This window comes from Rattus norvegicus, chromosome 1, assembly GCF_021556685.1.
Source record: "Rattus norvegicus strain SHRSP/BbbUtx chromosome 1, alternate assembly SHRSP_T2T, whole genome shotgun sequence".
Taxonomy (NCBI): Eukaryota; Metazoa; Chordata; class Mammalia; order Rodentia; family Muridae; genus Rattus; species Rattus norvegicus.
This window is the reverse complement of record NC_141534.1, coordinates 17,767,231-17,779,500: the sequence shown is the minus strand read 5'-3', so window position 1 is coordinate 17,779,500 and position 12,270 is coordinate 17,767,231. Positions and strand designations below refer to the sequence as shown.

At 39.1% G+C, this 12,270-nt stretch overlaps 1 protein-coding gene and 1 pseudogene across 1 annotated transcript in view; both read left to right on the top strand.

The window, feature by feature from the left end:
* Themis (thymocyte selection associated) overlaps positions 1 to 12,270 on the top strand; it is a 250,686-nt gene that overhangs the window by 112,003 nt on the left and 126,413 nt on the right.
* Atg4b-ps1 (autophagy related 4B, cysteine peptidase, pseudogene 1) lies at positions 6,529 to 7,336 on the top strand (annotated as a pseudogene).

Below are 12,270 nucleotides of genomic sequence, written 5' to 3'. Positions count from 1 at the left end.
TTTTTTTCTCTGTCCAGGTCCCACATGGGTTTATGGCGTTGAGACATGAGTCAGACTCTGAACCATGATGTCCTAGAGTTTGTGAAGAGTTGTCAAGATGTTACGAAACTTTAGAACTATTTTTATTTGAGGAACCTGAATTGAGTGACAGATTAAATTTGAAATACTTGACACTAGGTGATATTAGTTATAGGATATATTTGAAGAGCTCTTCAAAGTTTGGAGGGATGCCATACATCTGGCATCATAGTGCCTGGGAGGTAGGGACAGAAAGATCTAGGCTTAGCTAGGCTGCACAGGGAAACTCTTCCTCAAAATCAAAACAAGGAATGCAAAGCAAAGTAACAAATGCAAATCATGTAACTGTTGTGTGGTGGGGAGCACAGACTCCGTTCTAATATCTCTACCTCCTGTTGCAGTAAAAGGGCAGGCATATTGATGGAATGGTGGTATGACACACAGCAAATGATACAAAAGGATAGAGCAGAGAACGGATGCCATGTGTGTCAGCAGACTCCGGCTTTGATAAGTCAACAGACCACTGGGAAGAAGTCACAATGCTTGCTACTGTTAGTTCCATCAGTTGTTATGTATCTAAAAGCAAATTTTCCTAAAATTGCTTTAAAACATCACTGACGCTACCAGTTTCCTGTGTTCAGATCGACCAGCCTCCTTGTTTTCAATATTGTTCACCCATCATGGAGATGAAAATTTGCTTAGTAGATCGTTTATGGAACACAACAGAAGACTTATCGATTTCTACATGATGCACCCAGAAAACCAGTGTTTTCTTATTAGTCTCAATATCACCCTGCTGGGTATTTCTTTTATATTCCCTGTGATAACTGTATTCAAATGGTTCTCTTATGTATATTTTTGAAATAATTGGATTAAAGATTTTTTTAAACGTTTTACATCAGGGAGCATCCATTTAAAACAAGCCTCCAAGTCTTGGGGTTTTCTGTGGGATACTGTTTTAAACTTGGAGAACTGAGGGTTATTTAGAATTTAAATATCCAGACTCATTTAACTCACATTAAAATGCCCTTTTATAGTCACAGAAAAGAGTACTAGATATGGGTTTACTTTTGCTTTCCTAATGGGCCATTAACTTTACTAGATCATTCCTTGCATTGCTAAACAATAGGACAGATGTATGGACAGTCTAAGAGAAATACTCTAAAATGTATTATTACCCAAATCCATCTGTGGCAGGTATCCATGGCCAATTAGGAACACTATGAATTCATCTAAGATGTTTGGAAATTAATGATGTATGAGGACAGGTTGTGCGAACTAGATACAATTGAGTTCTTTTCCATGGTGAGATTGCCAACTATTTTCTTGGTTATCAGTATGTCAGCTAGAGCAAGAGCCATGGCAACAGACCTTCAAGACTTGATTTATGTATAGTCAGAAGCATGCAACGGGACACTAGATCTCAAGAAAGGAAAACTACACCAAAGTCAATGTAGTCGTACATGGATCTTAGCACTTGCTTGATATAATATTGATGGATGGATAATAATATACACAATCTAAGCATAAGTGGGGAGCTGTAGGGATTATAGATGATGTAATGTGAAAATAAAATCTTTAAATTCTGTGCAGCTAGAGTTTTAATTGCACAGAAATGATCTTATAAAGTGGCTGGATAAACAAAACCATGCCTCTAAGGTGTCCTGAAGAGGAATGATGTAGGGTAGATTCCTGCTCAGAGGTTATGGTTTCTGTATCCAAGCTCATTTCAGAAAGCTTGGAAGAACATAGACTCAATAGGGTTTCACCTGTCATGAATATATATGGCTATAGTTTTTGTGTACCACACAGGAGAAATGTAACTTCTATATCCTGATGAAAGGGCCCATAGCCAGAGAGAAAAATAAACCTTTGGTTGAAAGATGAGATATTCCACATGTTCAGAGACTGTAGCTGGGCCCAGAAACCTTACATTTCGTGAACTCTGTTCGGCCATTAAATGCCCCTGTGTCTACTTGTTCCTGGAATTTCTAGACTTCTGTGGACAAGAACACCCACAGGAGACATTAAGGCAAAGAGCAGAGGAGGCAGCAATAGCAAAGTTCTGTGTAGCAAGCAAAACAGAAACGCTGCAGCAGAGTGAGAGCTGGGACTGCAGAAGGCAGGAGAGCCATGGTTCTGTGCAGTGCAGCAGGGATGTTTGCACAGCCAGCTGCTCCTGACCTGTCACTCCCCATCATGGCTGTGACGGGAGAATGGCTGACGTGCATTAAAGAAATCTAGACTCCCAGGCCACACCAGGACTTTATAAGAACAGAGATGAGTATGGCAGACACTCAGTTGTAACTGACAGGATTCTGTTCTAAACGCCATGATTTGTTGCCTTTCTCGCTCTTTGTGGTGTAGGTATTAGGAGTGTTGAAAGAAATGTCTCTCTGTTTGTCATAGAAGCCAGGAATCCATTTCTTTCTAAATGGAGATTTTCATTAGAGCAGTTTTCACAGACCGCAGGCAATGATGATAGAAAACAGACACCTTTACAAACTTCATATTTGAATCTGTAACACAAACAAAGATAGGTCACTTAGGAGCCTCTCGGGAAACATGCAGTTTTCAGTTAGGAGATACAAGTTCAGCACATTTTAAAAGAAAGGGTTCAGATATTTGTGTGATGTTTTTTGGATATGATACAGATTAATAGGTCATGATTTTACAAGTTGCCTGAATTTGGTTGGGTTCCAAGCCATTGGAATGTAAATTAACACACATAGCAAAAATTAACACACAGTGGGAGAAAATGGAAGAGATAGTCAGAAGTGTTGTGTTAAAGGAAGTGTTAGGTTCAAACTTGGGCAATCTTGAGCCACAACTAGAACCTGCCAGGGAGAGATCTGTGTTCTCCGAGTGCATAGGGCTCTGGTAACTTGTTTTTGAATTTCTACAAGTAGAAGAGGAAAACAAACTAAAAGTTTTGCTCTGGTCATACTGTGCTGTCACTTCTGGTGAGATCTTTGACATCTGGTTGTAGTACTTCTGATGTAAAAGAACTGTCTATTTTCAGTAACACAGTCCAAGATGTGGACCAATTTCAAAAGAATTTCAAAAAATGATGAATACCTAACCAAACTAATAAGAAGACATAACATTTTTCTGGGGGTATTTATGTGTAAAATGGCAGAGTGAAACAAATTCACAATTTGAAATATTTTGGGGAAAGTTGGGCCTTCCTTAATCTTCAAACAATTGAATAGTCTCTCACCAGGGAATAGCAATATTTTAAGTTTTAGTTTCAATTCTTCTCTACTCTACCTGTGGCATCAGAGGCTGAAATATTGCCAAAATTGTGATTATCATGCTATCACTATTAGTGACAATTCCTTCCCATTTACCTGTAGAAAAAAGTAAATTAAAATTTGTTTTCTCAGGATTTTAATAAAATAAGTGAAACTTATAGTAAATGATTTTGCATTAGATTTCTAGCTTTTAAGACACTTAGATTAGTTTTTTTAGTTTTATTTTTAAATGTGGCATAGAAAATCCTTGTTTGAAGCATAACTAAAGGTTGACTTATTCAGTGCAAAGTGTGTGAAGATGAGGTCATCGGAATCATCAGCTTTCTGTAATAGCACAGGGATTTTAGGGTCCACAATCATTTGAAATGAGTATGGACTGTACAGATTCTTTAGATGATTAATTTATATGTGTACACACACACACACACAATATATATATATCAAACTATAAAAGTAGTGATATACATATATATAGATATATATCTCACACCAGAAAATCATACATATATATGTAGTATGTATGTAGTATGTATACATTTATGTATGTAGCATGTATGTATGTATGTATGTATGTATGTATGTATGTATGTATGTATAAAACACAGACACCTGAGTATATTGATGCATCTTTGTAATTCTAGCACTGCAGAGGCTGAGGTAATCCAGGCCATATGTCCAAGTCAGGTTGGGATAATATAAAGAAACATTGTCTCACAGTAAAATGAAAGGTAAGGAAAGAGAGCTGGTGAGATAATTCAGCAGATAAAAAGAGTTCTGCCAAGCCTAGGACCAAAACTGAATCCCTGGGACCCTCACGGTAGAAGGAGAAAATCTACTCTGTAGCTTGTCCCCTGACTTTGCTGGCATGCCTGATATGTGCTGCAAGACTGTCCATAGGAAGCAAGTGCCTGACTCTTTAGCTTAACCCTTAGCACATGCTGTGTGATTTCGGAGGGCTCTTCTTGTAGTCTTTCTTACCCCTAGGTGTTTGTGAATTAAGTTTCAGTCTCGTCTGTATCTAGGTTTATTTTTAAGTTCCTATCTATACTCACAGATTTCTTTTTTTTTAATTTATTAGATTTATTTTTTCTAAAAAGAATACGTGAATGTTTTGCCTACATGTATGCTTGTGTATCACCCACATGCCTGGTGCCAGCGGAAGTCAGAAGAGGGCATCAGATCACCTAGAACTGGAGATAAAGATGGTTGTGAGCGATTGCTTGGGTTCTGGAAATTGAACCTGGATCCTCTTCAAGACAGCAAATGCTCTTAATCACTGAGCCATCTCTCTATCCCCAACATACACACATTTCTTGCGCATATAAAATGACTTTCAGATTAATTATTTATATAAATTAATTATGAACTCACTAGAAATTGTATCATATATCATAGTTATCTTCAAAAATCTGTTCCAGGGGCTAGGCAGATGGCTCACCAGTTAAAGGGGACTGCTACTCTTGTAGAGGAGTAGGTTTTGTTCCCAGCACCCACACTGGGAAACTCATAACCACCTGTGACGCCAGCCCTAGGGATTGCCAGGCCCTCTTTTTTGGAATGTTTGTTACCTTCACATACATACACACACACACACACACACACACACACACACACACATGCACATAGACATATGCACTCAATATGTAAATAAATAAGAAATGAAAATTTAAACCATCTGCTTAAATGTACACAAAGATTACCTGGGAAGCAAAGTTCCCTGTTAAGAGAAGTAGGAGGCTAGCGTGACACTAGGTGATCTATGTGAATTTGCGATTCCACTTACAGGATATTTTAGAGGTCAAGAAGACTCCAAAATGAGAAAAGACTTCGTGCTGCCACAGAACTCATTAAAAAGGGGCATGCCATAGGCAGGGCTGTGCTTCAGTATAACAGTTACTACATTGTCTAAACAAAACAAACCAAGAAAACAAAACAACAAACGCACAAACAAAGCCCTCCAAGCCCCTCCTTAACGTTAAATCTGCCTTATTTACTTCTCTTCGGAAATGCCAGCACAATCTATTGACCAGCCTAAAGCTTGCATCTGAAAATGGTCTCTTGTTCTTTTCTTCTTTCCTTTTATGAACTATTATAGCCTGTTGATTCCATCCCCTTCACATCTCTTAAACACTGATGGGGTTTTATACTTCCTCAGCATAGGACCCCCTTATTTCTGGTTTGTGTTTTTTAATTATTATTCTTTAATCTTTTTTACAGTCCAGTCGTTGTCCCCCTCTCAGTCTGCCCTCTGAGAGTTCCTCATCCCATTCCTCCTCCCCTGTCTCCAAGAGGATGCCTCTCCCCCATAACAAAGTTAAACGAGCAGCGGGTAAACTATCTAAACCAACCAATCTCCCCTAAGGAGATTTGAAAAAGTCATTAAATTACTACTCCCAACCAAAAAAGCCTAGGGCCAGATGGCTTTAGTGTAGAATTCTACCAGACCTTCAAAGAAGAGATAATACCAATACTCCTCAAACCATTCCATAAAATGGAAACAGAAGGAATACTACCTAATTCATTCTATAAAATCACAGTTACTCTGATACCTTAACCATAAACGGACCCCCCAAAAAAAGAACTTCAGACAAATTTCGCTTATGAATATCAATGTAAAAAATACACAATAAAATTCTCACAGACCGAATCCAAGAACACATCAAAACCATTATTCACCACGATCAAGTAGGCTTAATATGAAAATTCATCAACGTAATCCATGATATAAACAAACTCAAAGGAAAAAAAATCACACAATCATCTCATCAGATGCTGAAAAAGCATTTGACAAAATACAACATCCCTTCATGTTAAAAGTATTGGAAAGAGTTGGAGGCCTGACAGGGAAGAGGGACACAGCACTTTGATATATGATACTCTCTGGTTTGCTGAATTTGAAAGATTGCCCTGAGACCTCAGAGCCTGTTTGGATTCTGGGCAGAAAATTCAGCATTTTCACAGAGAAGGGCGAAATCTTGTCTGATATTGCATCCAGACGTTGTCTTACATACATGAGAAACTTTTCAGCTATTGGCGGAACTGGCCCTGATTCAGTCACAGGCTGGGGTTGCATGCTTCAGTGTGGACAGATGATCTTTGTCCAGGCCCCGGTATGCTGGCACTTAGGTCAAGATTGGAGATGGACTCAGTGGAAGAGATAGCCTGACAGCTACTTAATGTCCTCAATGCTTTCCTCGACAGGAAGGATCGCTACTATTCCATCCACCAGATAGCGCAAATGGGAGTTAACGAGGGCAAGTCTATAGGCAAGTGGTATGGGACGAACACTGTTGGCCAGGTCCTCAAGAAACTTGCTGTATTTGACACATGGAGCTTCTTGGCTATTCACGTAACATTGGAGAGGAAATCAGAAGGTTGTGCAGGGTCAGCCTTCCCTGTATTGGGGCTGCTGCACTTCCTACTGATTTAGAGAGGCACTGTAATGGGCTCCCTGCTGGAACTGAAGTCACCATCAGGCCATCTGCCTGGAGACCACTAGTGCTTCTCATCCCTCTGCACAGGAACTGACAAACATCAAGGAGGTCTATGTGGAGACACTGAAGCACTGCTTCATGATGCCCCAGTCTCTGGGTGTCATTGGAGGGAAGCCCAACAGTGCCTGCTATATTATTGGCTATGTTGGTGAGGAGCTAGTCTGTCTGGACCCCCACAGCCTACAGTGGAGCTGACTGACAGCTGCTTTATCCCTGATGAGAGCTTCCACCGCCATCACCCTCCCCATTGGATGGGCATTGGAAAACTTGACCCATCTATTGCGGTCTGTAAGACCGAGGAAGACTTTAACTGGGGTCAGCAAGTCAAAAAGCTGTCCCAGCTTGGAGGTGCCCTGCCCATGTTTGAGTTGGTGGAACAGCAGCCTTCCCATCTGTTCTGCCAGGATGTCATGAACCTGTCCCTAGATTCTTCTGAGGTAAAGAGTTTGGAGAGGTTCTGAGGATGAAGACTTTGAAATCTTATCCCTCTGAAAATCCTGGGGCTGGAGAATGGCCCCTATCACCCTCCTTAGGGTGCTTTGAGAACCCAGACCGGCTTTGGACACTCATTCCTTGGTCACCACATTTCATCCACAACAAATTTTTTGTTTCTTTTTTGTGTGATTGCCAAACTAACCATCCACGTTACTGACTTCCTTATCATTTTAAGAAAACACACCTTAGTGTGACTTCAAGCTGGCTGGCCTCCATGCTATCCTTCAGTTGCTTCTAACGGTCCTGTGTTCATGACTTGAACACCTTGTACCTTGTTTTGCATTTAAGTATTTGGTATTTTATTATATGGAAAAACGCTCAGTTCTAAGAAGTTTGTTCTTTTCTGAGTCCCTAATATTTACAGTGGAGATCGGTATTCAGGATGTCTTATTAAACATTTGTGGCCACATCAAATTTTAAAAGTTATTAAGTATTTTCAATGTTTTTCTTGATGTTAATAGTATCTTCAGTTGATGTACAAGGAAACTGAGGCATGTAGGTAATATATATTTACATAGGCAATGAAATGTAGACACAGGAATACTATATTATGTACAAGGAGAACAAGTAAGAGCTCGTGTTTGTATGGATACAGGAAATAGACTTGCGTCATGAAAGAGGATGTAGTATTTGTTCTTTTAGTTTTAATTCTGACCTGGATTTTTTTCTGGTGGTGGATAAGCACATAAAAGCATATTTGATATTGAAAGAGTAAAATCTGACATGAAGCCCCGTGGCCTCAGAATGCCTGTTTTGTATGGAAGTGAAATGTGGTGCAGAGGCGTTGGATCTGGCTGACTTTAATGTTTTTATTGCCAATTTTTAAAATGAAGTGTTAATACATTTTAAAAAGGACCATTGCTAAAAGAGAGATATCGTTAAGTATTAAAGACAGACTTATTTGTTTGATTTTATGATGCAAGTATTTTACTGTGTAGTGTGGACTGACCTTGGACTCTCAATCTTCCTGCCACTGTCTTCCAAGAGCTGGGATTAAAAGTCTGCAGGGCCGTGCCTGGCTGATGACTGCACATCTAAAATTTTGCAGCACTCCCCTCCCACCGCATGCTCAGGCCACAGACCCGAGCTTGGTGCCCCACAGATCACACACATTCCTAACATAGCTTACTTACTCACTATTAGATGCTAAAAATGCTCTTTTACTGTGCGATCTTTTTAACTAAATTCTGTGCTTTAGAAGCTGGGATTATCAGTTTATGTCTTTAAAACGTATCCACTGTGCCACTTGTTAAAAGATTTCATCGACTTTGTCTACCACTACTTTTCAAAAGAGTTTTATTTTATAAACAAGCACCTATTGACTCCTGCTTCTCTGTGTGAATTTTACTGGAATCATGAAAGCATACATTTATATATACAACATGCATGTTCAGTGTATATACTGTGTATGTGTGTCTATGTTTTGTTCACTATTAAATTCCCTTGTTATTTACTATGGAAATATTTAAAATACATCAATACTATTTATTAACCAGTGCTTTGAAGTTTCTTATGATTTGTTCTAAGTAAAATTCAGTTCACTTATTTTCTAGGGGTTATTTTATTCATTCATCTTTGGCCATGTTAGGGTCTCGTCTCAGGATCTTACACATACTAGGCAAGTCCCCTAAAACTAAGCTATATCCCTAGACTGACCATCCTTTGGTGAGGTCCCAATTCAAGGGCAAGCATTCTCACCTATTCTAAGGCCATTTCTAGGCTGCTACCTCTCTGTTTCTCTATCCCATCCTCTCCTTCGCCTTTCCCTCTTTCTCTCCTTTCCCATCTATGCTGGGGCATCAAATTTAAGAACAAATATATGCTGAGTAAACATTAACATGCAGCCCAACACCTATATTTTAAACTATGATTTATCATTTTGTGTTCATATGTTGGCATACATTTATATATATATCTTTTATAGGATGCCATATCTTACTTACTGGATAATAAAAACAAGTTAAAATCAGCATAAACTTTATCAAATTAATATTTTTATTCTATCAATTTTATATTTCCACCACTCGTACATATGGACTCAGGCACATATATGTACATGATTTCATATTGGCAGTCACTGCAATAAAGGGATATATGGACACATGAGTATATGTATACATATATGTAGCCTAATATATGACTCCAGTATCATACTGAAAGTCAAAAAACCTAAGAAAAATACATATAGCCACACTCTTAAAACTGAGTTGTTGGTCTATTGACCTAGGCAGGACTTAAAACATACAGTCAATTGTAGCACAATAACCAAACTTCCCATCTTGGCACAGAATCAAATGTCTTTAAGTAGTAGGGACATTCTTCTCATCTAAGACCTAGTAAGAGAATAATGGGGAAGTCAGCAGAGTGAGAAAGAAGATCATTCTGTAAGAGGTTGCTGACTACAGTGTGAGCGTGTGTGTGAGTGTGTGTGTGAATGTGTGTGAATGTGTGAGTGTATGTAAGTGTGTGTGTGAGTGTGTGTGAGTTTGAGTGTGTGTGTGAGTGTGTGTGCGAGTGTGTGTAAGTCTGTGAGTGTGTATGAATGTGTGTGAGTGTGTGTGCAAGTATGTGTGTGTGAGTGTGTGAGTGTGTGTGTGAGTATGTGTATGAGTGTGAGTGTGTGTGTTTGTGTGTGAGTGTGTGTTTGACTGTGTGTGAGTGGTGTGTGTGTGTGTGTGTGTGTGTGTGTGTGTGTGTGTGTATTGGCCATTAGGATAAAGGAGGTTGGCTCTTCACCTTCCAGTCCTCTGATGCCAAATTATGTTACCTTGATGTGATCTATTTGGTGCCTTCCCGTCGGACTATGGGATTTTAAGGATAATAGGAACTTGTATTTTTGCTCATATTAAGAAAGCCCGAAGACGCTATGACAGGAGCTTCCCCTGCCTGGCAAGAATGAAGCAGAGAGAAAAATGACCCTTCTAGTGGTGTCACAGCGATAGTGTCGGTTCCCTGGAGTGAAGATGTGAACTGAGAGAGAAGAAAGGACCTTGTTTAGCAGCTTCATTTGTAGGAGCAGAAGAGCTGAGGGTGGCAGCCAGAGGTGTTGGCCTTAATCAGGCAGCTTCAATCTAAAGTACAGTTGCCAAGTAATGTGGACAAGTTTCCCGTGAATGAAAAGGCACTCTTGAATTTCCTTCTTTGTATCTGAATATCCAACGATGGCCTGAGAATGTGTGCTCTTTGTCCTTATTAGCCCTGTGATTACGCTCTGTTCTGAGAACTCAAAGGGAAGGTTTAATTAACAAAGAAATACTGCAAAGAAACCGAGCATCCTTACACTTTTGCTGTAGACTAGAAGGCATAAGGAAGGGTTCCGAACTTTATTGTACTGAAAGAAGGTGAAGTGAAGTATCTGTTATATGGTGAATGTCGCTGGGTGTGTGGTATATGTGTATGGAATGTGGTAGTGTGGGTACACATGTCTGTGTGCACATAAGAGAATGCCAAAGAAGGATGCCAGGTGTTCCCCTCTATCATCTCAACCTTATTGCCTTGAGGCAGAATCTCTCACGAACCAGAGCTTGCTGTTTTAGTTGAGTGGCTAGATATGCCTGGCTCCAAGCCCCCAATACTGGAGTTACAGTCTTGTGCAGAAATGTTCTCATATTTACATGGACACTGATTTCAAATTCAGGTCCTTATTCTTTCAAAGCAATGACATACTGAGCAATCTCTCTAACTCAACAAGTGGCTATTTTTCAAAAAAATCCCTATTGTTTAATAATAACTCCCTTAAGAGGTCTTTTATGCTTATAATATCAATAATTTGAAGTGATACACAAAAGCAAGAATTATCCAGTTGTTTCCGGATAATTATCTTTATGTGTTTTCTCCGTGTGTCTTTTAGGAGTATGTGTATTCATGCTGCTGAAGAGCCACGTGTCTTGTATTTATCTGCATACTCATTAATGTGTGAGTTTGAAGGCTCAATGCCAACAATTCACATCCCTAACTCTGCATTTCAAGATGTTTAAAAACATCTGATCAAGAAGCTCAGCCCTCAATTTCAAATAGTTTTTGGCAGCCTAATGCCTCACTCTGTAATTCCCAAAAAATCTATGTGGAACCCTAATTTTTCTCCTTGTTAGCACTTTTGGATGTCTACTCTTTTATTTTTCTTTTTAAAATTTTCAGTCCACTTAGCATCTTTCAGTATAGAAATGACAGCCACAACAGGTTTTCTTGATCTTAAACTTCAAAAGCTATAAAATGAATTTCTTTCTCATAATTTTAAGCAAACCACTGAGAGCATGCTTGTGAACAAACATGAATGTTTTCAAATCTGGTGACAACTATGGACAGGAAATGAATGTTTTGCATCCCAGTGACCAATGTCTGATTCTGAACCCTCTCTAAGTCCTGTTTCTGTGAATCTAACAACAATCAAAACTATTAAAATCAGGATTACTCCACATTTTCTTGATTTAATTTACCTACTTTATATTATATCTGTATAAGAAACTTACTATGCAGCAGTTTTATTATGATATCATATATATACATATACACGTGTGTGTGTGTGTGTGTGTGTGTGTGTGTGCGCGTGCATGTATGGTCCCTTTAGCATTCTTTTATTCAGTAGCAATGTTGACTCTCAGTAACCTCATTCTGCTTAGCGAACTTTTTAAAGGACCTCATTAATTAAAAACGAAATGAATACCTTGTGATAATTTTGTTAATATGGAATGAAACAATCATTTTTGAACTTTTAAATTTGACTTTGCCATCTTTTAAATGGTTTGGCAATCATTCAGCTCAATGTTCTCATTGAAGACACAAAAATCTTTCTAAAATTTCAGGTCTATGTCTGACAATTCTTCTGACTGAGAATGGAGGGGATGTGAGCTGAAATGAAGTAGGAGAACAACACTGTGGTGTGTGGGTCTGTCACAGTCGCTTACCACTGTGAGACGTGAAATGTATGGAGGGTTGAATGGAGGAGAATTGTGAGCCAATTGATCTTGTATAGCTTGCACTCTGGGGGCTGTGACTACACCATGATAGTA